This window comes from Rattus rattus, chromosome 2, assembly GCF_011064425.1.
Source record: "Rattus rattus isolate New Zealand chromosome 2, Rrattus_CSIRO_v1, whole genome shotgun sequence".
NCBI classification, from domain to species: domain Eukaryota; kingdom Metazoa; phylum Chordata; class Mammalia; order Rodentia; family Muridae; genus Rattus; species Rattus rattus.
This window is the reverse complement of record NC_046155.1, coordinates 160,572,570-160,598,399: the sequence shown is the minus strand read 5'-3', so window position 1 is coordinate 160,598,399 and position 25,830 is coordinate 160,572,570. Positions and strand designations below refer to the sequence as shown.

The 25,830-nt window shown below is 47.8% G+C and overlaps 1 pseudogene; it reads left to right on the top strand.

Moving 5' to 3' along the window:
• The window catches only part of LOC116893360, a 545,263-nt pseudogene that overhangs the window by 463,181 nt on the left and 56,252 nt on the right, over positions 1 to 25,830 (top strand).

Genomic DNA, 25,830 nt, shown 5'->3' with positions numbered 1-25,830 from the left:
AAATGTTGCATTTGAAAGGGAAGATACAATGAAAGAAAGAGGAAAAGTAGGGGGAAAACCCCAGCCAGCACACAGGGTAGGTGTGCGGGCACTGCCTGTAATTCTAGCTCTCAGGAAGAATTGAGAGGCTCTCCATGGGTGGGAGGCTCAGGAGTTCATTCAAGGGTAACCTTGAATGCACGGGGAATTTCACGTCTCCTGATTGCATTTTTGCTTTCAGTGAAGAGAGCCCAAATTATATCTTCTGGAAGGTTCGAGGTTTGCTTCGGCAGGTAAACTTCCTTATCAAAAATTTCACACTGCATTGAAACTCTGTGGTTCTCCTTGTGACTCGGTTACTTGATGTCTCCACAGCTAAGAGCAACAGCAAGGCTCCCAGGTGTTCCAGGAAACTATGGCAAGGCTATAAAACTTCCTGAAAAAAAAATCCCATTAGTCCTCTGCAAAGGTCTTCTTTCTTGAGTGAAGCAGTCAGCATTTGGCTTCTGGGCTGGGCCAGCCCTCCGGCTTTACTGGGCTAGAAAGAAGGCTAGACTACCAGGAAGTCTAGAGCAGAAAGAAATCATCCCAACAGGGTAAGGTGTGGGCTTGTTTTAATGTGCCACCTTCTCTGACTCCAGTCCTCTGAAGAGGAAGTAGCCAGGGTTGTAAACTACTGAGCCATTCATCAGGCCCTTAGTTACCTTTTAAATTGTGTGTGTGTGTGTGTGTGTGTGTGTGTGTGTGTGTGTGTGTGGTGTGTGGTGTGTGTGTGGACAGGGGTTTGTGGGTATATGGTGTGGGGGGTGGTGTGTGCGTGTATGGGCGTTTGGGTATAGTGTGTGTGGTGTGTGTGTAATGTGTGTGTGTGTGTGGTGTGTATGTGTGTGTGGACAGGGGTTTGTGGGTATATGGTGTGGGGGGGGTGTGCCTGTATGGGGATTTGGGGTATAGTGTGTGTGGTGTGTGTATAATGTGTGTGTGTGTGTGGTGTGTATGTGTGTGTGGACAGGGGTTTGTGGGTATATGGTGTGGGGGGGGTGTGCCTGTATGGGGATTTGGGGTATAGTGTGTGTGGTGTGTGTGTAATGTGTATGTGGTGTGTGTGTGTGTGATGTGTGTGTGTGTGGTGTGTGTGTGTGTGGTGTGTGTGTGTGTGTGGGGGGTGTGTGTGGTGTGTGTGTGTGTGTGTGTGTGTGTGTGTGTGTGTGTGTGTGCCTATTGTGCCAGGGTGTCCTTGAATTCACAGTTACTTTGCTTTAGCTTTGAGTGTTGGGATTTTGCATGTCTACAGTTTTGTTAAGGTTATTGCTAATGTTGTTTGTTTGTTTTTTGTTTGTTTTAGAGGGTTTCCCAGGCTGACCCTGAACTCCTGGGCTCAAGTGATCCTCCTGTCTCAGCTTCAAAAGTAGCTGGGTGTACACCACCACACACAACAAAGAGAAGATCTTGCATATTCTCACTACTACCACTCCCCCGCCCCCGCCCCCGCCCCCGCCAAAACATACAGATACCTAAGGAGATCCCTGGTTCGGCCAATACACAATGCACGCGCATTCAAACATGACAACACACCCCCATAAATGTGCAAAATTGTTACATGTGGAATCAAGAGGAAAATTTTGAAAGGGACACCAGGGGTATAGCTGAATAATAGGAAAGTGCTCACCCAGCATGGGTGTGGCGGTTTGGATGAGATTAGCGCCCCCACCCCAGAGGCTGAGATCTTTGAATACCTGGTGCCCAATTGGTGGTGCTGGTTGGGTAGGTTTAGAAGATGTGCCACCAAAAAACAAACAAACAAACAAACAAATCCATAGATGGCCGTGCACCTCTTTAACCTCAGCACTTAGGAAGCTACACAAAGAAGCCCTGTCTTGAAAACCCAAAGGTGGAGGAGGAACAGGAAGAGGAGAAGAGACATTGCTGGGGGAAGTAAGTCACTGGGGCGGGCTTTTAGGTTTCAAAGTCACTCGCCGTTCCTAGTTCACTCTCTGCTTCTGTCCTATGGCTCAGGGCTTGAGCTCTCCGCTGTTTCTGGTGCTACAATGCCCCGAGATGATGGATTTTTCTTTATCCCTCTGGAAACATGAACCAAATGCCTGCCTTCTGTAAGTTTTATCACAGCAACAGAGGGTAAACTAAGACTATGGGTAAGACCGTGAGTTCATTCCCCTGTATAACCGAAGTGGGGGAGGGGGCGGGGGGCGGGAATGTTTAGAAAACGTAGCAAGCACGGCTTCACTGTTTGATCTCCCAGCTGACGGTTGGTCTAGCACAGTCCCTGGGGATACTGGTGTTTGCGGAGTAGAAGGATGAGTGGTTGAGTGGGTGGAGTGTTGACTTTTAGCTCCTCTGGGTTCTCGTTGGAAGGCCTGACTAAATCTAGGCCCTGGGCAGTCAGTGCGCAGCAAGTCTCGTTAGGAGCAACGTCCAGGGAAGAGCACTGGACAACGTGAGTAGGAAGCCCAGGGTGAAGTAAAGTGGCAGGTGAAAAAATGACCCAGGAGGCCGGTCCCTGTGGAGGGAGGTGCTGGGGGAAATGAAGGCAGCAAACAGGCCAGGGTGCTGCTCGCCAGTTAGAGATTGTTGGCTGGAAAGAAAGCGGTGGATAGGCCTTGCTGAGGGTAGAACCCGCATCTGTGCTACCTTCTCGCTCTGTCCGGCTTTCAGGATGTAATGTTCTAGATCAGGTCTCCTCCAAGGCCAAGGCTCCACCATTCCTTTCCTGCAGCTTCGGGGAGGAGACTCCCAGCTTCCCAGCCTTGCCCTTCATTGCTTTCTCCTTGAACCCAGAAGTGGGGGTGGGGAGGGGCTGGAGGGGTGGGAGAGACTGTGGAGACCGAATTCATATAGCCAGACAACCTCATCCACAGATCCATCAGCTTTTCGAAGCCCAGAGACTCCAGCCGTGCCTCACACGGGCCTTGAAAAAGTCAGAAAACAAAAGACTAAAAGAAGACTCTGGATGCAAGACTCACACACACAGCACAGGGTCATGAATATGCAGTCATCTTGTTAAAATTTGCTGATTGATTGATTATAGGCTCCCTAATCTCCTGGATTCAGATTTACCCAAACAGTGAAAACTTGGGAATTCTATCAAAATACCACAGGATAGCTTCCCACTTGAGTTTTTTAAGTTGACTTACTCAGTGATTTTTTTTTTTTTTTTTTTGGCTTCCAAGTCACCATGAATATTTCATCGATACGCCATACATTTAATATTTTAACATTTTTACATCATATCTACAGTACCGGTACCTGACTTGTATATTTATGTGACTATTGTTAGAAGTGACTAATTGGGTTTGATTAGTTCCATCATTAATATTCTGTCCATAATTTAACATGCTTCAATAAAATACCCTAAAGCAGTGTAATGATTAGATTTCAGGAATATGTGTTTTGCAATTAAGTTCCTCTTGATTTTGATATGCAGATGAAGAAATGGTGGTCTCATTTAAAAAAAAAAAAAAAAGGCTGCCCTTATTAGCTCAGCAGTACACTCTGAAGATTAGGTAAGAAACCCAAGATTTTCTCTTTGTATATGCTAGTTAAAATGTATTTCAATCAAGTCTATGTGGGCAAATCAGATTTGATTAGTTTAAGTTCACAGTCATTCTATCTAAATGAATAATGTGTCACCTAACATTGCAAAAATTTGATTAATAGTTTATCAGTTAATTAAAAACGAGGTTTAATTTTTCTTTTTTAGGAAAATGCAAGGTAGATATTCCTTGTGTTCATCATAAATGCAAATTATTTCAGCTTGAGTCTATTGTTCTTATTCTTTCTTCTTTTTTTTTTTTTTTCCTCCTCCTCGTCTTCTCCTCAGCCAACTGGCAAGAAAATAAAACATTTGAAGGCACGTCTTCCAGAGGGACACGTAGGGAAACTTTTCTCAACTCCTGCGGTAGCTGTCTCTTGCATCTTGTCTAGAAGGGTTGACCTCAGTTTCTCCAAGTGCCTCTTGGCCTCGCCCAGTCCCCTGCAGTCCTTGGCCAGGAGACATTCCTAAGTGATAAGTGTGGTAACCTTGTTCTGTCTACTTGGTCCACGGGGCTGGAACCAGGAGTCTGAGGATCTCATATTCCTGTGACACTGAAGCTTGGCATGAGAGCCAAAGACCCCCGAGTCCTCCTCCAACCTCCCGGTTCAGACTATCTGTTTCCGGTGGAAAGAATCTGAGAGAACACCTTCTTTGTGCAGCCTAGATCATCCATGAGAGGCCACTGCACACACGGGGCAGGGGCTGCTTCTCCTGGATGTGATGAAGAGGGAAGGCTGACGGGATTGTGCCAAGCAGCTGACGGGATTGTGCCAAGCATGACTGAGAAGGTCCCCACAGTAACCTCTAGGGCACAAAATAGACTATCCTGACATCAGGGCGAGAGAGTCAGGCTGTTTCTCCCTTGTTGGTGAGACGTAAGTCCCTGAGACAGTGATCTGGCCTTTCCCACACCTGCTGCCCACAAGCAAAGTGGGCTCCCATGCTTACATGTCCCCCGGAGGCGGCAGGAGGCACTGGGGCACTGCACCTGAGGCCACAATGGCAGCGGAGGATAAGGGGAGGGCAGCCCAGATTCCACTACATGGGCTCCGTGCAGATGCTGTCAGTCCTACCAACTCTATGAACTCTGTCCTTAGCTTTCAGAGGGGCTTACTGTCACTCAGGGCTTACCGAGAAGATGGGGAGCGGGCCCTGTCCCCGCTAGGATGGTAGGTGCTGCAGCAATTGCTGTCAATTTATATTCTTGAAGCAAGGGGTGGCACACACAGATGTGAGAAGTACAATGGAGTTGGGGGTTGGGGGGACTCGGGCCTGGGTCAGGGAGGACCATCACCTTGAGGTGTGATTTCAAAGGTGACAATCAAGCTACCAAGAAAGGATCTGGGGGGTGGACATTCAGGTGGAAAGTTAAGCCTGAGAGAGTATTCAAGTGTGGGAGAAAGTATGGCCAGACTATAAGGAGTGAGAGGAGTGTAGCACAGATGCCTTTGGGACAACAGGCAGGGGGTCGGGTACAGAGAATCTCAAGCCTGTCCACACCAAAACGCTCATAGGAGGATCTACAGAGTGAAAACCCTCTGGACAGTGGTTAGGCCTCACAGCTTCAGGTAGTAACAACAGCAAAAAAGAAAACAAAACCAGAGTCTTGCTATGGAATCCAGGCTGATCTCCATGCTATGAGCCTTCTAAGTCCTGGGATCATAGATGTAAACCTCTATACCTCTGACTTCTATGTAGTCAATATTGTGCATTGTTTAAAGACGAGACCCTCTAACCTGGACTGAAAATTAAAAATCAATTTCAGCTCACGAGTAGGGAGCAGAGAAGGGGGCATGAGGCGCTCTGAGGTGCGCCCACCTGGCTCAGGAAGGCGAGCAGAGCATCTTCCTCGTGCAGTGCTCAAAAGACCTCCAGACATCGTGCACGTACTGACACCCCAGCAAGGCATGGTCTGCTGCTGTGTGTTAAAGCTGCTGGGGTTGCCGCCGGCGTGACTAGGTCCACATGCTTGCTGTCATCTGGATAGTTCTGGAAAGAATTTCTATCTCTATCACCAGCCACATGTGTTTCCAGGTTGGCACTTCTCTACTACTGCTGTAGATGGCTGGACTTTCGCTCTCTGCTGAGGACCACTTGGGGGATGACCTCTGTTCTGGGTTTAGAGTCATCCTGAAGGTTGAACATGTGTGCCTTGGACACAGGCCGGACCCAGATGGGTTGATAATGGGTGAGCCACTGGCTTTTTTTTATTTTATGTGTATGAGTGTTTTTTTTTTTCTTTTTTTCGGAGCTGGAGGCCGAACCCAGGGCCTTGCCCTTGCTAGGCAAGCGCTCTACCACTGAGCTAAATCCCCAACCCTGTGTATGAGTGTTTTGCCTATGCATATCTATGTGCACCCCATGCTTTGCCTATGCATATCTATGTGCACCCCATGCTTGCAGTGCCTATGGAGGTCAGAGGAGGGCATCGGATGTTTTGAAACTGAAATTACAGATGGTTGGGAGCAGTCATGGTACTGGGAATCAAACACAGGTGCTCCGGAAGAACATCAAGTGCTCTTAACCACCGTGTCATCTCTCCAGCCCGGCCACTGGCAATTTAAAACCTCTGTGCCCAGATCCTGCAAACTACAACTAGAAAAGTAGGATGTTCAAACTCTTGGGAAGCTAACACCGTGGTGGTAGTGGAGGATCACATTTCTGAGTCCAGTCTGTGCTACTCAGCGAGTTCCAAGACACTGTGTCAGCATTCTGTCTCAAAACAAAGAAACTGCAAGTCATTACAACACACACACACACACACACACACACACACACACACACACACACACACACACCACACCACACCACACCAGTAGTCCCTGGACAAACCTTCAGGGAGGAAAGACTGCTCAGGGAGGTTAACACAACAAAGAGGGCCCAACCTTCAGTGATCACAGCCTGTTCATATACCCACCTAGAGCAGATGCCCACTTCCAATCCCCCACCTTCAAAGAACTGCAGGTCTTTTGGCAATCAGGCCCAGCAAGGCACCAGGCTGCTTAGTCCTGATCGTTCTCCAGTGCAGACTGTTGTCACTATGCTGGAAAGGATTTCTAGAAGCTTCCATGTGCATCTGTTAATGCTATAAATAATAGATTAAGTTGATCTTAAATGTGAACCTTACTCTAAAATTATAGTTTTGTTTTGTTTTTTTTTAAGATAAAATAGTAGAAGTGACTCTCCTAACCCTTCTGAGCCCAAGTCAAGGACTGGAGAAAATACTTTGGCTGATAAGAGGACCAGGGCTAGCCAGGTCACCTTGGAGACCATATCCTAGGCTAATGGTATTAGGCACATGTGAAACTTATTTAAGACTCACAAAAACCCAAGTTCTCCATTTTGCAGATGAGGCCACTGAGACTTGAGTCTCTCAAGGTCATGTGACCAGCATTAGGAAACCGAGAATTCAAGGTCAGTTGGCTTCAGAGTGTGCATGTTCCCTTTGTGCATGAGTTAGCAGTTCATCTCTGACAAAAATAGCTGAGAAGAACTACCTTGGTTCGTGGCTTCAGAGTTTTTTCATCAGTGCGGGGCTGGGAGCTGGCTCCGTTGCTAAGGTCCTGTGGTGAGTGACAGGAACATGTGGCAGACCACCTCTCGGAGGCCAGGAAGCAGAGAGAAGGAAACTAAAGTTGTAGAAACAAGATTAAACCTTTCAAACACGTAGCCAAGTCGTCCCTGCCTTCTACCTAGCAGCCCATCCAGCCAATAATCAGCAGGTTAGCACTTTGAGGAATTCGGAACACCCAGGATCCAATCACTTCTCTGTAATGCCACCAGCTGGGGACCAAGTTTGAGGGACATTTTATAGACACACCACAATATCCATGGCACTCTGCCACCCCTGAAGTCCAGAAAATCAGTTCAGAATTTATCCACCCCACAGTGGAGAGCTTCACATTGGCGGTCAGTTCGGAATTACTGCTGTCCTTTCATACATGAGCCTGGGGAGGCAGAGAGGCCTGCTGCTGGAGTCCCTTAGGGAATTCAGAGCCAGGCCCGAGTGTCTGGGAGCCAAACCACGGTCCTAGGTTGCCCCCCTGCCCTCTCTCTACCTTTCAGCTACTCTTAAAATGATGCCTTACTTTCCAGCATTCAGCAAAGAACATGCATATTCAAGGACCAGGCTCCCCTGATGCTGAGAAGATGAGACGGAGAGGGGGCAATGTGTTCTTTTAAAAAGAAAGGTGAGGGAGGAAAGAAAGGAAGATAGCTATGTCCCACCAGAACAAACTCTCTCAAGCCCTCAGGAAGGGCTCTGACCATTGGGTCATCCAGGGCTTGGTGGGGCTCAGTGGTGTGTACACATCTGCCTGAAGCATTGTTTGGGGGCATGTTTTCACAAACAAAAACAATCAATTCCAAATCAGGCATAGTTGTGCAAGTCCCCTATCCCAGCATGTCAGATGGCAGCAGGAGGATTGTAAACTCAAAGCCAGCCAGGACTAGGGGGAGAAAACTTACTTCATAAATTAAAAACGTGTGTATAGTGTATGTTTGCCTCTGTGTGTGTGTGTGTGTGTGTGTGTGTGTGTGTGTGTGTGTGTGTGTGTGAGTCTGTGTACTAAGCACTCAGCACCTGTCTGAGTACTTAGAATGTCTGTTCGCCAGTGAGCCTGGGAATGGCTGAGGGGGTTTCTCACACTGTTCACTGACAAGTACCAGTACTGGGATTTGAGCCTATCACTCTTGCCCTCCACCTATTTTAGGACCTAAAGACCAAAAAGTCTATTCTGGATAACACAGGGACAACTGTGGTGAGCTCTGGGTGTGAAGTTGTGATTTCCTTTGTTGGATGGATCCATGCAAGCTGAGTGCCACAGAGTCCTTTGGGTTCCCTGTCTACCTCTCTCCCACCTCATACTCGAAATTGGACATTGCACAGGGGAGACCCCGTGACACTGCCTATGGGTGATGGTGAGCATTTTTGCACTGCCTCAGAGCCCTGCCCCATGCCAAATGATATGGGACAGACAAAAAAAATCAGTCTATCTCTGGGAGCTAAGATTCCACCTCGACATTAAGGTCCGGAAGATAAGTCAGGGGCACGATGAGCTAAGTATTCTGTAGAATCTCCCGTCCTCATATCTCCTTATCCCTCTTAAATCTCTCTGTTTCAACCGCAGGCTCTGTCTAATAAACAGCCTTTTGGGGTGAGCTTCATGTCTCCTTCTCTCAGATCTGGACTGAGCTACTGATGCAAATCAGGCATTTCAGACCCCTGATTCACACCATCACTCTCTGAAGGCTCGCCCACCCCACCCAAGGCTGGAGACCTTGTGAACAGTACCCACTAGCCTGCTTTCCACTTTCCCTCTTCCTCAGGTGCCTCCTTCTTAATTACACCCAGAGAGCACAGGAAAGTGGATGCCAGCGATATTTATTTTCTGCTCGAACCATGCACAGGTAACTCACCAGGGGCGTCTTCCTTAATGAGGGAAGAAAAATGTCAGAGCAGCGATCAGCCACAATGTGCCCAATGGACTCAAAAATAAGCAAAAAAAGATCACACGGAATTTCATTTTGCATTGGCTGACTGTGTATATGAGATTTAAGGAGGGAAGAAATGTCTTTGTAACTGGGTGAATACAGGTACTGGGAAATATCCCACAAGTGGACATGCCATCTAGGGACACTCTTCAGTTTGGGGGGATTTTGTTCCGTTCAACACCAGCTGGATGAGAGCCTGAGGCAGGGGGATGGCAATTCAAGGCACAGTTCTGTTGAGAGCAAAGGCTTGGCTCTCTGTGGCTATAGGGTCAATGCCAGAGTCCTGGTAAAGTAATTACCAAGACTGACTGGTTGAACGATGCACTGAGCGAGTAGGGGATGACTCCTGCCCCTATCTGAAGTACACAGTGACAAGAATCATCTCTGGAGCTGGGCACACCATAGGAGCTCATCATAAGGGCTCGGTAGAGCTTCAGAGAGCCTGGGAAACTGGGAACGGAAGTCTTGATTGGATTCATTTAGAAAGGAAGGCACAGAGGGTAAAGCGAAGGCTTTGTATCCCCTTCTGGGATAGCATAAGGAGATACATATACGTAAAGAGATACAGAAGAAGAGACCTCACCAGGATGGGGTAAGGCCTCTAAAAGGAGCTGCCTGGCTGCCTCTCTGTATAACTGGCCTCCAGTTTGGGAGCCCAGCAGCCAGTCTTTGCAAGACCATCAGGAATCAGCCTGAAGGCTCACAGGTCCATAGAGTCAGGAGGCTTATATGTTCCTTTCTCCACCTGCTCTTCGACACCTCTCCCACAAGCAGGCACCCACCCACACCCCCCTGTAGATGCTCCATTGAGTTTTCTGGAGGGTTGGACCAGGAGAATAGCAAGAAGAGACTGGGGTAGAGGCGAAACTGGAGGTAGGCATTCCCTAGGCTCCGACTTTAGGAACACTCTTCATTTTGGAGGGATTTTGTTCTGTTGGATGAGAGCCTGAGGCAGGGGGATGGCAATTCAACATAAGCTAAAGTTAAAAGGAGGGAACCTCAATTGAGAAAATGCCTCCCTTAACAAACATCCTGCTGGAGGGCATTTTCTTAATTACAATAACCCTGATCTTCAGACTTAGGGCTTATCACACCCAGAGTCTGCCCCTACTTGCCAAGACCCCCATCATAAGCATTCTTTCATTTTATAAGCTCGGTCCTGGATCCTGGGCTTCTAACGCCCCCCCACCCCCCACCCCCCCAGAGCAAAGGGAGCCATGTTTGGAGAAGAGACGGTCCTGTCTCTGAGAACCCGTGCCCTGCCCAAATGTCCCAAGGCATCCTCGGGAACAGAGACAGCATGGCCTGTTTTGAAGGCAGCAAACCGCAGAGCACGTGCTCAGTGGTCCCAGCCTCCTACGTGTACCTGAGCTGTTTGATGAATGTGTCCCCAGGCTCGACTGCAGCTGTCCCCAGAGGACAGCTCTCAAGATAAATAAATAAAGCCTTCTCTGATGGTACAAGCCGGTGTCCGGGCTCCGGGGCCTATTTTTAGAATGTAGGGCAATTTTCTCCCAGAATAGACAAGACAGCTAATCCAGGAGGGAGGCTTGAGAGAGAGAGGAGAGAGAGAGATGAAGACGTCGGGTCTAGATATGAATTAGTTGTGAGTATATTATTTGAAGAAATGTTGAACAGCTAAGCAAATATTTGATACCTTTGAATTGGAGCCTGCGTTTCCACAGGCTGAGCACTATGCATTACCACTGCTGAGACATCCCACTTCTTCCAGGACTACCTGGCTGTCACACCCTGCCCTGCGGCCCTCCTGCTGACGCATGCTGAGAAGCCAGGGAAGTTGTGTGCCTGCTGGAACTGAGTGCGGCCACCTGCTCAGCCTGTCACTGGGACAGTGGCTGCCTGCAGGCTTACAGGTCTCCCCCCTACCCCCCTGCCCACCCATCCCCCTGCCTCCTCCAGTCTCAGCCTCTTGGGTGCTGGGACCACAGGCCTGTGCCATCACATCTGACGACTTTCCTTTTTTGAGAGGTGTTTACAACCCTTCAATTTACCACATCTTTTTTAAAAAAAAAATTTACTACCGTATTCATTCTTTGTGTATGTGCACAGAACATACGTGGAGGTCTAAAAAGGAACTCCTTTCTCTCCTTGCACTTGGTGGGTCCTGGTCTAAAACTCAGGTCATCAGACTTGGTGGCAAGCACGGTTGCCACATAACTCCTCCTACCATGTCTTATTAGAGGCGGTGAGGCGGCTGCCCCTGTAGGGGCCCATTGAGAAGGGTCAGAGAAAACGATGTGTTCTATATTTGAACCTTTTAGCCTGTGACTCTGGAGAGAGGGCTTGGAGACAGATAACAAGCCTTATCTATACGACCAGAGGCAGAGCGTCCAGATTTGGACACAGCTGTGAGAGCTTGCAGACTGGTGGAGAATCGGCTTACAGTTGGAAGAAAGGCCTGGGAGACCCAGGATAGCCGGTAGATCTATCTTGAGAGTGGTAGACTCATGATAGTTACCCAAGCTTGGGGGTGGAAGCCAGCATTGGAGTCCCCAGTTCACAGATGGGAAAGTGAAAATCCATGACATGGTCAGTTTGAGAACTCATGTCTCTGTGAGTGGGGTGTGTGTGTGTGTGTGTGTGTGTGTGTGTGTGTGTGTGTGTTCATCCTGTGCCTTGCGCGTGCCTGGCATCTGCAATCTACCCTAGTGTGATTTTATGTCAACTCAACATAAGCTAAAGTTAAAAGGAGGGAACCTGGGGTTGGGGATTTAGCTCAGTGGTAGAGCGCTTGCCTAGGGAAGCGCAAGGCCCTGGGTTGGGTCCCCAGCTCAAAAAAAAAAAAAAAAAGAACCAAAAAAAAAAAAAAAGGAGGGAACCTCAATTGAGAAAATGCCACCCTTAACAAACATCCTGCTGGAGGGCATTTTCTTAATTAGTGATTGATAGGGGATGCCCAGCACACTATGGGTGGTGCCAACCTTTGGTCATTTCGGCTGGGTTCTGTAGGAAAGCAGGCTGAACAAGCCATGATGAACAAGCCAGTAAGCAGCATCCTTCCATGGCCGGCTGTATCAGCTTCTGTCTCTAGGTTACTGCTCTGTTTGAGTTCTTGTCCTGACTTCCTTCAATGGTGGACTGCGATGTGGAAGTGTTAGACAAATAAACCCTTTCCTCCCCAACTTGCTTTTGGTCATGGTTTTTCATCATAGCAATCGTGACCCTAAAACTAAGATACCCAGGAACAGTTAGTGGGTGCTCTGATCACGTACTGAATCTTCACCGGAATCCACCAGAAAAATCATTACAAAGCCTCCCCAAGGCTTGCACTTCTATCAACTCCAACTTACAGAAGAATAAAAGGAGTTCACAGAGGTGAATGACTCTGCTTCCTGCCTCAGCTGGGACACACCAAATCTGCCTCCCAGCTCTCTGCACCTCCATTGGTACACACCTCCTTGAAGACGCTTGCTTTTCTCACTCTGCTGGGAGAATTCCGAGCAGGACGAGAGGTGGCAGCGTGGACCCTGTTGGCTGTGTGGTGTGGGTGGGGAGGCTCTGGGTGCAAAGATACACAGGGATCTGCAAGCCCTGGAGCCGCAGCTGCAGGAGCGCAGCCACCAGATGGCAGCAGATGCCTTGTGATCCCGTGACCGCAAGGGAGCGCTGCCCCGGCTAGACCTGCGGAGCCCACCCGCGGTGCACCCCCCGGAGCTGGGCGCCTTGGCCCGCCGGTGTGCTGCCCCAGAGCCCTCCCCGCCGTCCCACCCCGCCCGCCCTTGTCGGGTCGTCGCCTGCTGTTCGCCGCGCGGGAGCGCTGATTGGCTTGGTCTGTAGCTAGGGAGCCGACGAGCAATCAGCCCCTGCGGGGACACAGCGTGGGCGAGCCCCGGGCTGCCAAAGAGACTGGCTTGTCCTATCCAAGCGGATTAGAACGTTCCCTTCCTCCTCACCATTTCATGCACTTCGACCCAGAGGCGTCACCCGGTTCGACTTCCGACGGGCGACACAAGGCCGAACAAGGTCCTCTGCGGTCTGCCTGTTTTAACGCCCAGCTAGGCCCGACTGAGCGCCATCACTGTCAAAACAGGCTAGATCTGGCTCGGAGTGCTGTAAATGGTGAACCGGACCAAAATGCCTGGAAGTTCCGGGGCCCTTTCTGAGCTCAATATTAGGTACTGGGCGAGAGGTGGGGGAAGTGGGGAGTCTCAGAAGACTCACTCTGAGCCCCTGGAGGTCAAACCATACATGCACCATTAGTACAGAGCAAAAATCCTGTCCAGAAGACCCAGGGAGAGTCACACAATTCCATTCCACAGAGGTGGAACTGAAACCGTACGAGAGGTGGAGTGGGGGTGGAGGGGCATAGATGTGGACTTGGACCTTTTAGTCAGTGACCTTAGGAAAATGTCACAGCTATAGTCTCCCCCACCCCACCCCACCCCACCCCCGGAGCTGAGGACCGAGCCCAGGGCCTTCCGCTTGCTAGGCAAGCGCTCTACCACTGAGCTAAATCCCCAACCGCAGCTATAGCCTTTAAAGGGTTAAAAATAAAGAACCCCACCATGACCATTACAAACCTTAGACAATAAGACATCCATAAAATCCTAGCCAAGATTTCATGTGTGCTCCCAAACAGGAAAGCTGAGCTATGGAAACTACAAACCTGTCACACCCGCACTGACTACTGAGCTTGGGCTGACCTAGCCTAGGCCACCAATTTGGGTCAGAAGTTGGGGTTTCTCCGTTCACAATTGTGTGTGTGTGTGGACGGGGCTTTACAAATTTTGCAGTATTCTGTGTGCATATCATAAGAATTCTGAGTTCCTTAGAAACGGAAGGAAAAATCGAAATAAAACAAAATATCAGCTCTGAACGTGTGTGAAGTCACCCCTGGATTCGACGGATTGAAAATGTTCGACCCTACACTGCCTCTGTATTGAGCACATGCAGACTCTCTTATCCCTGTCCCCTAAGCAATGCATTAGACAGATATTTACATTGCACTAGGCATCAGAAGTCACTTAGAGGGACTTAAAGAACATGGGTGTGCACACAAAGGTTATATACGAACGGCAAACCATTATACGCAAGGGTTAGGAGGATTTTAGGGGTGCCTCAGGGTGATCGTGGAAGCAACTCCCCACAACTTCCAAGGGCATACTGCATAATGCAACGAAATTTTTTTTTTTAAAAAAAAGTAATTTTTTTCTTTCCTTTTTTTTTTTTTTTTTTTTTTGGTTCTTTTTTGAGCTGGGGACCGAACCCAGAGCCTTGCCTTCCTAGGCAAGCGCCTACCACTGAGCTAAATCCCAACCCCTTTTCTTTCCTTTTTTGATGCTGGTTTAATAACTCAGGGTTTGTGCATGCTCAGCCAGTCACTGCCAGATACTGAGCCACGCCCCCAGCCCCTCACTGAGGGATCCCAGGCAAGCCCCTATGACAAGAAAGTAGAATTTGGGGAGCCACTGTTGGGATGATGCTGGGCTTGGTGCTCGGATCCCCTCCCCAAGATCTGGTCTCTCTGGATCTCTGTTAGGTAGAAATGTTCGCAGACACTTGCAGGACCACTGTCGCAATGCAGGAAGTAAGTCTGGGAAGCTGTGCATGGTTTCAAGATCTACCACATGATCTAAAATCTCACACGTTAATTAGGGTCTTGTCCGGGGCAACACAACACTGCCTTTATCATATCTTCTATGAGAGAGAGAGAGACAGAGACAGAGACAGAGACAGAGACAGAGACAGAGACAGAGAGAGAGAGAGAGAGAGAGAGAGAGAGAGAGAGAGAAAGAGAGAGAGAGAGGAGTGTGTAGGTGCCAAAAGTCCAAAAATGTCCATGGAACTTGAGTGATAGGCAGTTGTGAGCTGCCATGTGGATGCTGGGAAATTCCACCCATGTCTTCCGCAAGAACAGTAAGTGCTCCTAACAACTGAGATATCTCTCCCATCTCTGGTACATGAGTCTATTTCTCTGCTACTCCACGATAGCCAATCAGCATGGATTCAGTGCTTAGCACGATGTCTACCTGGCTCACCGTTCTGTAGTCAGAATTGTGGGTGAGGTGTGAATCTGCTGGGTCATTTACTGAGTGTTTCGGAGGGCTGAAGTCAAGGTCTTGGCTTCTATGTGAAGATGCTGGCGAAAATGGTGGGGGAGGGGGACTTTGCTTCCAATTCCTTCATATCTTCATAGGACTATGTGTATGTACTATATGTGTGTGTGTGTATATTGTCATATATACATATGAGTATAACACAGTCCTGTGTCTGTGAGCTCTACATGGTCTCTACTTTTATAGAATGTTTTCTGATTTTTAGGCATAGTTACCTGTAACTCAGTGCATTAGAGACACATTGAAAGAAAAAACAAATCAAAACAATAACCTTCTCCTCCTCTTCCCCCTTCTACTCCTTCTCCATTTCCCCCTCTTTGTCTTCCTCTTCCTTCCCCTCTTCCTCTTTTCCCTTCTCCTTCTCATAACTTAGGGTCTCGCCCTGATAACGCCTCATCCTCCTGAGGCTTGGGGTCCCAGGCACGCACCACTATCCCCTGCTGGATTCACCTTCTTATAAGCAGTTTATAAGCATCTTTTTTTTTTCATATTTTCCCAACACTAAATGCCAAAATGCTTACTTGTCATCAGTGTAATAACTGAAATATAATATTGATTGATAATATTGATTGATTGATTTGCATTTCTCTGAGCATTAGAGAGATGGAATCATCTTCCACACAATCCCTGCTTATTTCGTTTTCTTCTCTTTTCAAATTGCTGCTCCATCCGTCGTCTTTGTTTCTCTTCATAGTAGGGATTGTCTCAGTTACAGTTTTATTGCTGTGAAGAGACGCCATAAGGAGAATATGTAATTAGGGCTAGCTTACAGTTCAGAGGTTTACTCTATTATCATCCTGGAGGGAAGCGTGGTGGTGTGCAGACAGATTTGGTGCTGAAGGAGCTGAGAGAGCTACAACTGGATTGGCAGGAAGCAGGGAGAGAACTGACTTGAGCTTCTGAGACCTCAAAGCCTACCCCTATTGACACACCTCCTCCAACAAGGACACACCTCCTCCAACAAGGACACACCTCCTCCAACAAGGACACACCTCCTCCAACAAGGACACACCTCCTCCAACAAGGACACACCTCCTCCAACAAGGACACACCTCCTCCAACAAGGACACACCTTCTCCAACAAGGACACACCTCCTCCAACAAGGACACACCTCCTCCAACAAGGTCACACCTCTAATACTTGGTTCCTCTGGACCAAGCATTCAGACATATGAGTGTATGGGGGCCATTCCTATTCAAACCACCACAGGGATTTTATGCTGTGTCAATTATTTGTAGATTTCTTTTACAGTGCAATGCGCGCTGCAGCAGGTCTGTAGACGTCAGAAAACAGTTTTGTGGGGTTAGTTCTCGCCTTCCACCTGTATATGGGTTCCAGGATCCAACTCAGTTTTGGGACCTGTGGTACGTGCTCTTAACCACTGAGCTGTCTCACAGATACAATTTAAAAAGAAAGAAAGAAAAATAAAAACACGATCGACAAGCATTATTTGTATTTTTATCTTTATATTATTTTCAGTTTTCCAATTCCTTGACATTTTCCTATTTATTAATTCTCTCCCACCGTTGCTATTGTTGTAGGCTTTCCTCCTCTCCTTTCTCTAATTTCCTAAATGATTTAAGCGAGTTGACTTTGGTGGCCCATGTCTGTAACTCCGGGGCTGGGAAGGCGGAGGCAGACAAATGAAGAGTTTGAAGCCTAAGGCTGGAGAGATGATTCAGATGCTAAAAGCATTGGCTGCTTTTCCAAAGGACCTGGATTCGGTTCTCAGCACCCACGTGGTAGCTCACAGCCATCTGTAACCCGAGTTTGAGGAAATCTGGCCTCCACTGACAGCGCACACACGGTGCACAGACATACATGCAGGTAAAACAACACACAAATAAACATAAGTTCGATAAGAGAGAGAGAGAGAGAGAGAGAGAGAGAGAGAGAGAGAGAGAGAGAGAGAGAGAGAGAGAGAAACAGCATGGAGAGACGCTTGCCAGTTAATAGCACTAGTTGTTTTTGCAGAGGACGCTTTCAATTTCCAGTACCTACAGAGTGGCTCACAACTGCCTATAACTCCAGTCCCAGGGGATCTAGCATCCTCTTCTGACCTCCACAGGTTCCAGGTACGCACGTGCTGTACATACACACACACAGAGACAAAACACACACACATACAGATAAATAAAAAGAAAAAAGGGAAAACATTACAAGCCGACCTGGGCTACATAGTAAGATCCTATCTAAAAAAAAAAAAATTGAAGGGGGAAAACTGAAATAATTTCTGTTTTTATTTTTATTTTTATTTTTTACTGTAAATTTCCCTCTAACTGAAACTTTGCCTGCATCCCTAGGTTTTTACATAAATGTTGTTGTTAATCCTTGTTGTGACCTAGATATTAAGGAAGCTATTTAATTTCCAATGATCATAAGTTTGCTTGTCACGCTCTGGGAGGGGTCACTTTTTGTTATTTTTTTAAAGATTTATTTATCATATATAAGTACACTGTAGCTGTCTTCAGACACACCAGAAGAGGGCATCAGATCCCATTACAGATGGTTATGAGCCACCATGTGGTTGCTGGGAATTGAACTCAGGACCTCTGGAAGAGTAGTCAGTGCTCCTAACCACTGAGCCATCTCTCCAGTCCACTTTTTGTTATATTTATTTACTCTTCTCTCATACAATACATCTCAACCTCAGGTCCCCTTCCTCTATTCCTCCCAGTCTCCCCCACACCTCCCATTTCCTCCAATGGATCCCCAGATCCACTCCCACCTCTTCTCCCTCCAGAAAAGAGCTGGGCCTTTTTTATGTATTGTGGCTTAATTATCATTTACTTCATGGTTAATATCCAATTATAAGTGAGTACACACCATGTTTGTGTTTCTAGGTCTGGGTTACCTCACTCAGGATGATTTCTTTTCTAGTTTCATCCAGTTGCCTGCTAATTTTATGATGTCATTTTTTTTAGCAGATAAGCAATATTCCATTGTGTAAATGTACCACATTTTCTTTATCCTTTCTTTGGTTGTTTCCAGTTTCTGGCTATTACAAAGAGAAATGCATGAACATAGTTGAGCAAGTGTCCTTGTGAGATGATGGAACATTGGGTATATGCCCATGAGTGGTAGTAGGTCTTGAGGTAGAACTATTCCCAATTTTCTGAGAAACTGCCATATTGATTTCCATAATGGTTTTACCAATTTTCACATCCATGAGAGGAGTCATTTTTAAAACTGCCTCTTTCTCATTTAACTGGAAAGTGACCAGAGAGTGTGGCTGTCATTGGCGTGGCCTAAGAATGTACTTGCAGACAATAACCTGTATGATGTTTCAGGATGTGCAGAAGACAGACGAGAGTGCAGTAGAATGACTGCTCTCTGGTATAGAGCAGAACGTACAGCCTTAATTAGTGTTAATCACTTAACTCAACTCCTAAATTAAGATCCTTACCGCATTATTAAAATCTCCTCCATCTTTGTCCACCAGGGTCTTCCACTTTCTAAAAGAGGTAGAGGATGTTGCCATTAGCCAAGGCTGCTGTACTGGGAGACAAAGCAAACATTCTTTGACATGAATCCATTTGGGGAGTTTTACACACAATGCAAATAAGAGCTTTCTTAGCATAGTATGTTGATAAATGAAACCAACTATTATGGGAAACATTTATAATCAAATATTTACTAAAGTAATAGATTTTGGGGGGAAAGAATTATTGATTGATTGATTGATTGATTGATTGATTGCATATGTACACTGTAGGTGTCTTCAAACACACCACAAAGGGGCATCAGATCCCATTACAAATGGTTGGTTATGAGCCACCATGTGGTTGCTGGGAATTGAACTCAGGACCTCTGGAAGAGCAGCCAGTGCTCTTAACCACAGAGTCATCTCTCCAGCCCCTAAAATGATAGATTTAATTTAAAAAAAAAATCACATGAATAAAAGCTTTATGTGCAGTGCCATGAAGGCCAGAAGAGGGTGTTAGATCTCCTGGAACTGGAGTTACAGATGGTTGTGAGTTGCTGTGTGGATGCTGGGAATCAAAACTCAGGTTCTCTGGGACAGCAGTAAGTATTCTTAACTTCTGAGCTAGCTCTCTGGCCCCAAGACCCTCTTCTTGAAGAGAAGACCATCCAAGCATCTGAGGACCTACTTGTCAAAGTGGTGCATAGATGTAAGAATCCCCACCTATGGCGTCCTCTATTCTCTTAGTATTCTCTTCTATGCTCCATTCCCTTAGTGATGCTCCTTCACCCCTCACTTTGGGTATCTGACTTGCTCAGAGTTGATCTCGAGGTCAGGATCTGCTCTCTCTCTCTCTCTCTCTCTCTCTCTCTCTCTCTCTCTCTCTCTCTCTCTCTCTCTCTCTGTCCCAGTTAACATTTTTGGAGATGTAGCACTTCTCCAACTTTGTCTTCAGACCGAATACAGATCCCGCGTGTTTCGAAACCTCCGCTGTACTAGTTAGTTTCTGTCCCAGTGATTGAACATCAGGACCAAAAGCGATGTCGGGAGGAAAGGATATGTTTCCTTTCCACGTCCACATCACATTCTCAAAGGAAGTCAGGGTAGCAACCTGGAGGCAGGAACTGATGCAGAGGCCCTGGAAGAACGCTGCTTACCAGCTTGCTCCTCACCCGCTCAGCCTGCCTTTGTTACAGAGTTCGAAACCACCAGAAACGATTATAATTAGATGAATCTATTAAGACTGCTAGCAGGACGACAGCCTCCAAGCCAAATGAAAAGGTGTGCTACCCAGAAGGGGCTAAGAGAAGGGTTTTAAAAGGTGGAGACCATGATCACCTCGTTTCTGTGGAATTTGCAACTGCATGAAAAACTGCTCTACTCCCCTCAGTTGGTAAGTAGCTCCTCCCCCCCCCTCCAGTACACAGCGATAAATGGGTTAATCGCTAACTATCTCACAGCAGTTACATCATTCTGGGCAGGGGACAAGGTGGGCAAGGAATCGAGTTGCCCTGAGCACATCTTTTAGAAATGTAGAATGGATGCCTAGCACCAAATAGGGTTTTCCTTAGCCATCACACCTTCTTATGGCCTCAAGCCACCTGCCCAGGGGTGGCACCACCGACTGGTCCTCTCATATCAATCATCAATCAAAGAAATGCAATACAGGCTTCCCACAGGCCAATCTAGTGGGGCACTTTTCACTGCAGGCCCTCTCTTCCTAAATGTCTCTAGCTTTCGTCAAGTTGACAGAAAACCAGTCAGCACATCTGGCCATCCATTTCCCTGATACACAAATGATACCTTGTAAGGAAGTGTGTGATTCCTGGACCACTGTCCTGGTCACTCAGGAGTCTGGTCTCTCCCTGGGATTCCAGCATCCAGAGAAAGGGAGCAGATGTGAGAGTCAGTGCTAACCTGATGTTTTTGCAGCTACCTTGTCTCCTTTTTTCCTCTTCTTCCTTTCCTCACCCTTTTCTTTTCTAAACAAGATCCCACTAAGTTGCCTACACTGGCTTCAAACACACAGTCTCCTAGTCCCAGCTTCCCCAGTGCTAGGACTGCAGCTGTCTGCCACCACACTAGCCCAGTAGCCACGTCCCCTTTCCTTTGTAAGAAGCCTCCCTTTTTTGTCTGGAAGTTTATAATTCTGGAATTACACCAGGGTCTGTCTAAGTATATGCCTTGCTTTAATTAATCCTTCCTGGAACTTTCTCGGCCCCTTTAATCAAGTCTTCCTGAAGCTCAGAAAAATGCTCCTTAATTAATTGTTCAATTCTTGTTTTCCCTCTATACATATTTCCCCTTTCCTCTTTTTGTAAAACCCCTCTCCTTTAAGTGTTAGATCCCAGGATTTGTTCCCTGTACATAGCGCTTAGGCTCCAGTGAGGTTTTGCCCCACGTGACCCGCCAGGACACCAGCCTTTCTCAGCGCCTCTTCTCCTTTGAGTTCACTGACTGCATTTACACTTATTTTCACTCATTTCACTTTTTTTGTTCTTCGTTTGTGTTATGGTTTGTGGGACGTTCCCCCACAGGCTCGTTTTGAGCACTTTGTTCCCAGATGCTGGCCGGGTCGTGGGAGGTTGTGGGACTTTGGGAGGTGGGGCCTGGCTGGAAGAAATGAAGGCTGGGCTTTGAGCGTGTGTTACTCCTGACTCCTTTCCGGCTGGCTTCAGGGGACTGGCTCCACCAAAGAATCTCTGCAGCGCTGTTCCTACCATCCCTTCCCCACTCGATGACCATTCTCCAGGAATGTGGGAGAATCCCTCCTTCCCATGGTGGCTGTTGGTGGTAGGTTCCATGGAATCTGGAGTGGGACTTCTGGGCACGACTGTGGAGAATTATCTTGATTGCGATTCAGTTGTGATGGGAAGACTCACCCACTGTGGGTGAGTCCATTCCCTGTTCAGGGATCCTGGGCTATGTAAGATGGAGAGAGTGGGTTGGGATGTAGTGTAGTTAACTGCTTCAAGCTCTTCCTGCCTTGGCTTCCCTGCTGTAATGGACTATACCTTGAACTGTGAATTAATATGCCGGCATTCCTTCTACGCTCCGCCCAACAATTACCTAGCAACAGGTAGGCCTGGCTTGCTATAAAAGGGGCTGTTTGGCCTCTCTCTGACTCTCTGATCCCTTTTCCTTTCCCTAACCCCCACCCCCACCCCCGCCCGGTGTTCCTAGTCAGCTTCTTCTCTTTCTGTCCTCTCTCTTTTTCTGCCTCTACTCCATTCTCAACTCCCCTTCCCATGCCCGTAAATAAACTCTATTCTATACTAGACCCATCCTATGGCTGGTACCTGTGGGGTGGGGGGATGCCTCGGCATGAGGTACCCCCTCCCCCCTCGCCATTCAACGTTCTATAAACATATCCTTGGTGGTGGTGGTTGTTGTTGTTGTTGTTGTTGTTGTTGTTGTTTTTAAACAACATAATGTGAGTGCTTTTTCCTGAGTTACTTTTGTCAGGACATTTGATCACAGCAACAGAAAAGAAACAAGGACACTCCCTTTTGTGACTGCTGCGGGGTACTCAATTACAGCTACACAAAAGCCACTGATGGAGTTTGGGTTTGAGACCTTCTCACTCCGTAACAACGCTGGTTGGCCTCAAACTCTCCATTCTCCTGCCTCCAGGGTGCTCGGATTCCAGGATTACCCCAGGCTGGGCTTGGTTGAATTTCAAATGGAGAAAAGGCTTCCTGTTTTCAGCTCCTCACTGTATCAGCTTCCTTCTGGTGAGATAAACACCAGGACCAAAAGCAACTTGGGGAGGGGAGGATTTATTCCATTTTACACTCCCAGTCCATCACTGAGAGAAGTCTGGGCAGAAACTCAAGGAGGACCTGGAGGTAAAACTTGGAAAAGTGGTGCTAACTTCGTGTGTCTGTCTGTCTTTTTCTCTCTGTCCATCTCTCTCTTTCTCTGCCCCCCCCCCACACACACACACCTTCTCTCTGTGCGCCTCTCCCTGTCTCCACTCCCACCCTGAACTACCTGCCCAGAGGTGATACAGGGCCACAGAGGCTGGGCCTTCCCACATCACTCAACAACCAAGCCATCTCTCCCACAGACATGGAGAAGCCATCAGATCTAGGGAATTCTTCAACTGAGACTTCTCAGGTGATGTGTTTATAAAGGGGGGGGGGGGGGCGGGGGGTTGTGTTCTATGGAGGTGTGGTGAGGTATGGGGAATGGGGGTGCCTCAGAGGGCCAATGCTGAGACATCCCTTCCCCCTGAGGGAAGTTTATTCAGGGCATGGGGAGGGGAGTTAATAAGGTAGTAGGGGAGAGAGAGAGAGAGAGAGAGAGAGAGAGAGAGAGAGAGAGAGAGAGAGGGGAGGAGGGGTAGAAGAGTAGAGGCTGGCCATGAGCATGTGGAGAGAAGGGTAAGGGAATGAGGAGAGAAGGGGAAAGGGGGGAAAAGGGCAAGAGCAAGAGAGAGCAAGAGAGTGAGGAGGGGGCAAGCAGCCCCTCTTATAGTGTCAGGCATACCTGGCTGTTGCCAGGTAACTGTGGGGTGGAGCTTAGACAGAAAGCTAACATCAGGTAGCTCTTGGTTCTGTCCAGTTAACAACAAAAACAAAGGACAGTCACAGCCCTACTGCAGGCTCCCTCGAGGAATCTCTTTGAGAATTCTTACTCTTTGAAGACCATTCACTTTCTCGGTGCTATGTTCTTATCTGAGCTTTGAGTTTGCACTTCCTCCTGACCCCAGGCTTCTTGGATTAGACTTTTTTGGGGAGGGGGGGGGGCTTTCTAGTGTACCATAAAGGTAGACTTGCTACTGTGCTCTAATGAGAAATCTACATGATTTGGGGCCATTCAGCTCAAATGACCAACTAGTAATTGTTCTTTGTCCAGGGCTGCAGTGTCCTCCCAGGCCACACAGTCTGCTAAGTTCCATTTTCCAGGGGTGAGGGGCATAGGGTAAACAGAGATAAGTTCCCACATGCTGGGAGGCCATGGAGGCTTAAGGGTCCCTTCCCAAGCATTCTACTGCAAGCTGGCTCCTCTAAGGCTTTGAGGGAGAGGAAGGACACTCTGGACAGGGAAATCAAAGAGAAAGTACTGTCCCTCACGTCTGTTTACAGACTGGGACGGAGCCAAGAGGAGACCAGGAAACCAAAACCACGCTTTCTGATGCACACAAAATTCCCTTCTAAAATAAACTAGCACGGGCCATATCCTATCCCAGTCAAGCCAGGATCATAGAGGTGGGGGGGCTTTGGTGTCAGCATTTTTTTTTTTAAGATTTATTCATTTATTATATATAAGTACACTTTAGCTGTCTTCAGATACACCAGAAGAGAGCATCGGATCTCTTTACAGATGGTTGTGAGCCACCATGTGGTTGCTGGGAATTGAACTCAGGACCTCTGGAAGAGTAGTCGGGTGCTCTTAACCGCTGAGCCATCTCTCCAGCCCTGGTGTCAGCATTTTTAACTCTGTATAGGTGGACTCTTCGGGACAGTGAGGGCCAGAACTGCTAAAGCTAGGAAGTCTGTTGAACGAGTTTCCACCTGGGTTAGGAAGATTGTGTGATCTACGCTCTCCTAATATGCTGGGGAATTGACCATGCCTAGAGCAGCAAAGCCCTCACCAGAAGCCACCAGATGACACCCAATTTGGACTTCTGAACCAAAGAGCCTATGAGCCATGGAAACCTCTTTTCTGAAAAGGTCTCAGGAATTGGGTTACAGAAGCAGAAAGTGGATTAGAAGCCCGTCGATTGTCTATTTGTGTCTCTCCAGAGGAACTAACTGTACTTTTTCTCTGTGGTTCGGAACTTTAATAGGGCTGATAACAGTACTAATACAGAAATAAAGGGATACAACTGTATTCAGCAAGAAAAATACAGCACTGAGAAGCCCAGTTACCTTGATACACAATGCGTGCACACACACACACACACACACACACACACACACACACACACACACTCAGACCACTTTATAGGTAGAGAAATCATGGAGGAACAAATTGTTTGGTTTCAGACCCTGGAACAAGGAACCAATGTGTATATTTTAGGTACCAAAGCAGACCTGGCCTCCAGGTTCTCCCAGCATCCCTTAGTCCCTACCTGGAATACTCTATCCCCAACTTTGAACTTTCCAGCCCAGGGGCTGGGCTGCCCTTCCACCAAAGGCTCTTTTCTATATAGTCCAGATATTTTGCATTTTGGTCTCTCCTCCTCCTCTTCCTTCTCCTTCTTCTCTTCCTTCTCCTTCTCTTCCTTCTCCTCCTCCTCGTGCAAGCCCTTTCTCTCTCTCTTCTCCCTTCCCATCTCTCCCCATGGCGACTCTCCTGGCCTCAATTCTTAGGGCCAGTGAACTCTCCAAGAGTTCCCATTAAACCTGCCTTTAATATGCTCTAATCTGGCTTGAATTGGCTCATTTTGCTAGCAGAGAAATAGCCTATCACAGAGTCCCCACTGGCTAGAGGCTGGCTGTGGACCCATGAGGTCCATCTCCGCTGTCTCCCTTTTGATCTCCTTCATGTTCTTTCTCACTGGAAGTCCTGATGTTCCAGGATTGTTCTGATTAGATGGACCTTGCTTATGTGCCCATTCATTTTTGTTTGTTTGTTTGTTTTTTGGGTTTTTTTTTTTCAAGACACAGTCTCACTGTTTTTTAGGCTGTCCCAAAACTCCCAATGCAGATACCAGGCTGACCTCAAATGTGAAGAAATCCACCTGCCTCTGCCTCCTAATGCTGGAACTTTTAGGTGTACACCTGGCTCATGTGTGCCCATTCTAAAAACCGACGGATATGTTCAGAGTGGGAGGGCAGTGATGGGCTAGGCTTGAGAAGTGTGAGGCGAGAACAGACTAAGACACAAAAAAAGGGGCTGTGGCTCCCTAAGCATGGTGATGCTACTCTTTTCACAGGGAGCATGAGCAGATGTCTGCTGAGGTAGGAGAGGGAGAGGCAGGTGGTGCACAGCTGTAATCCTGGCACTCAGGAGGCGGAGGCAGGAGGAACAGAGTTCCAGGCCATCCTGAACTAAAGGGAGAAAACTTATGTGTCAGGAGGGAAGGAAGGAAGGAGAAAGAGGGGATGGGAAAGGGGAAGGAGGGATGGAGGAGAAAGAGGTGGGAAAGGAGACCTCTTTGGGGAGCCATGGGAACTGTCTGCAGCCCAGCCAACCTGATGTCTAATCACGCGCCAGTGCCCCAGGCTGTGTTCTGAGTCTCAGGATTGGGCACAAACTGATTTTCTTCCCTCCAGACAGAGGGACCTGACCCCACTGTGGGAGGAGGATGGGGACCTAGACAGAAGGCTGGCATGCCTTTGAATTATGCACG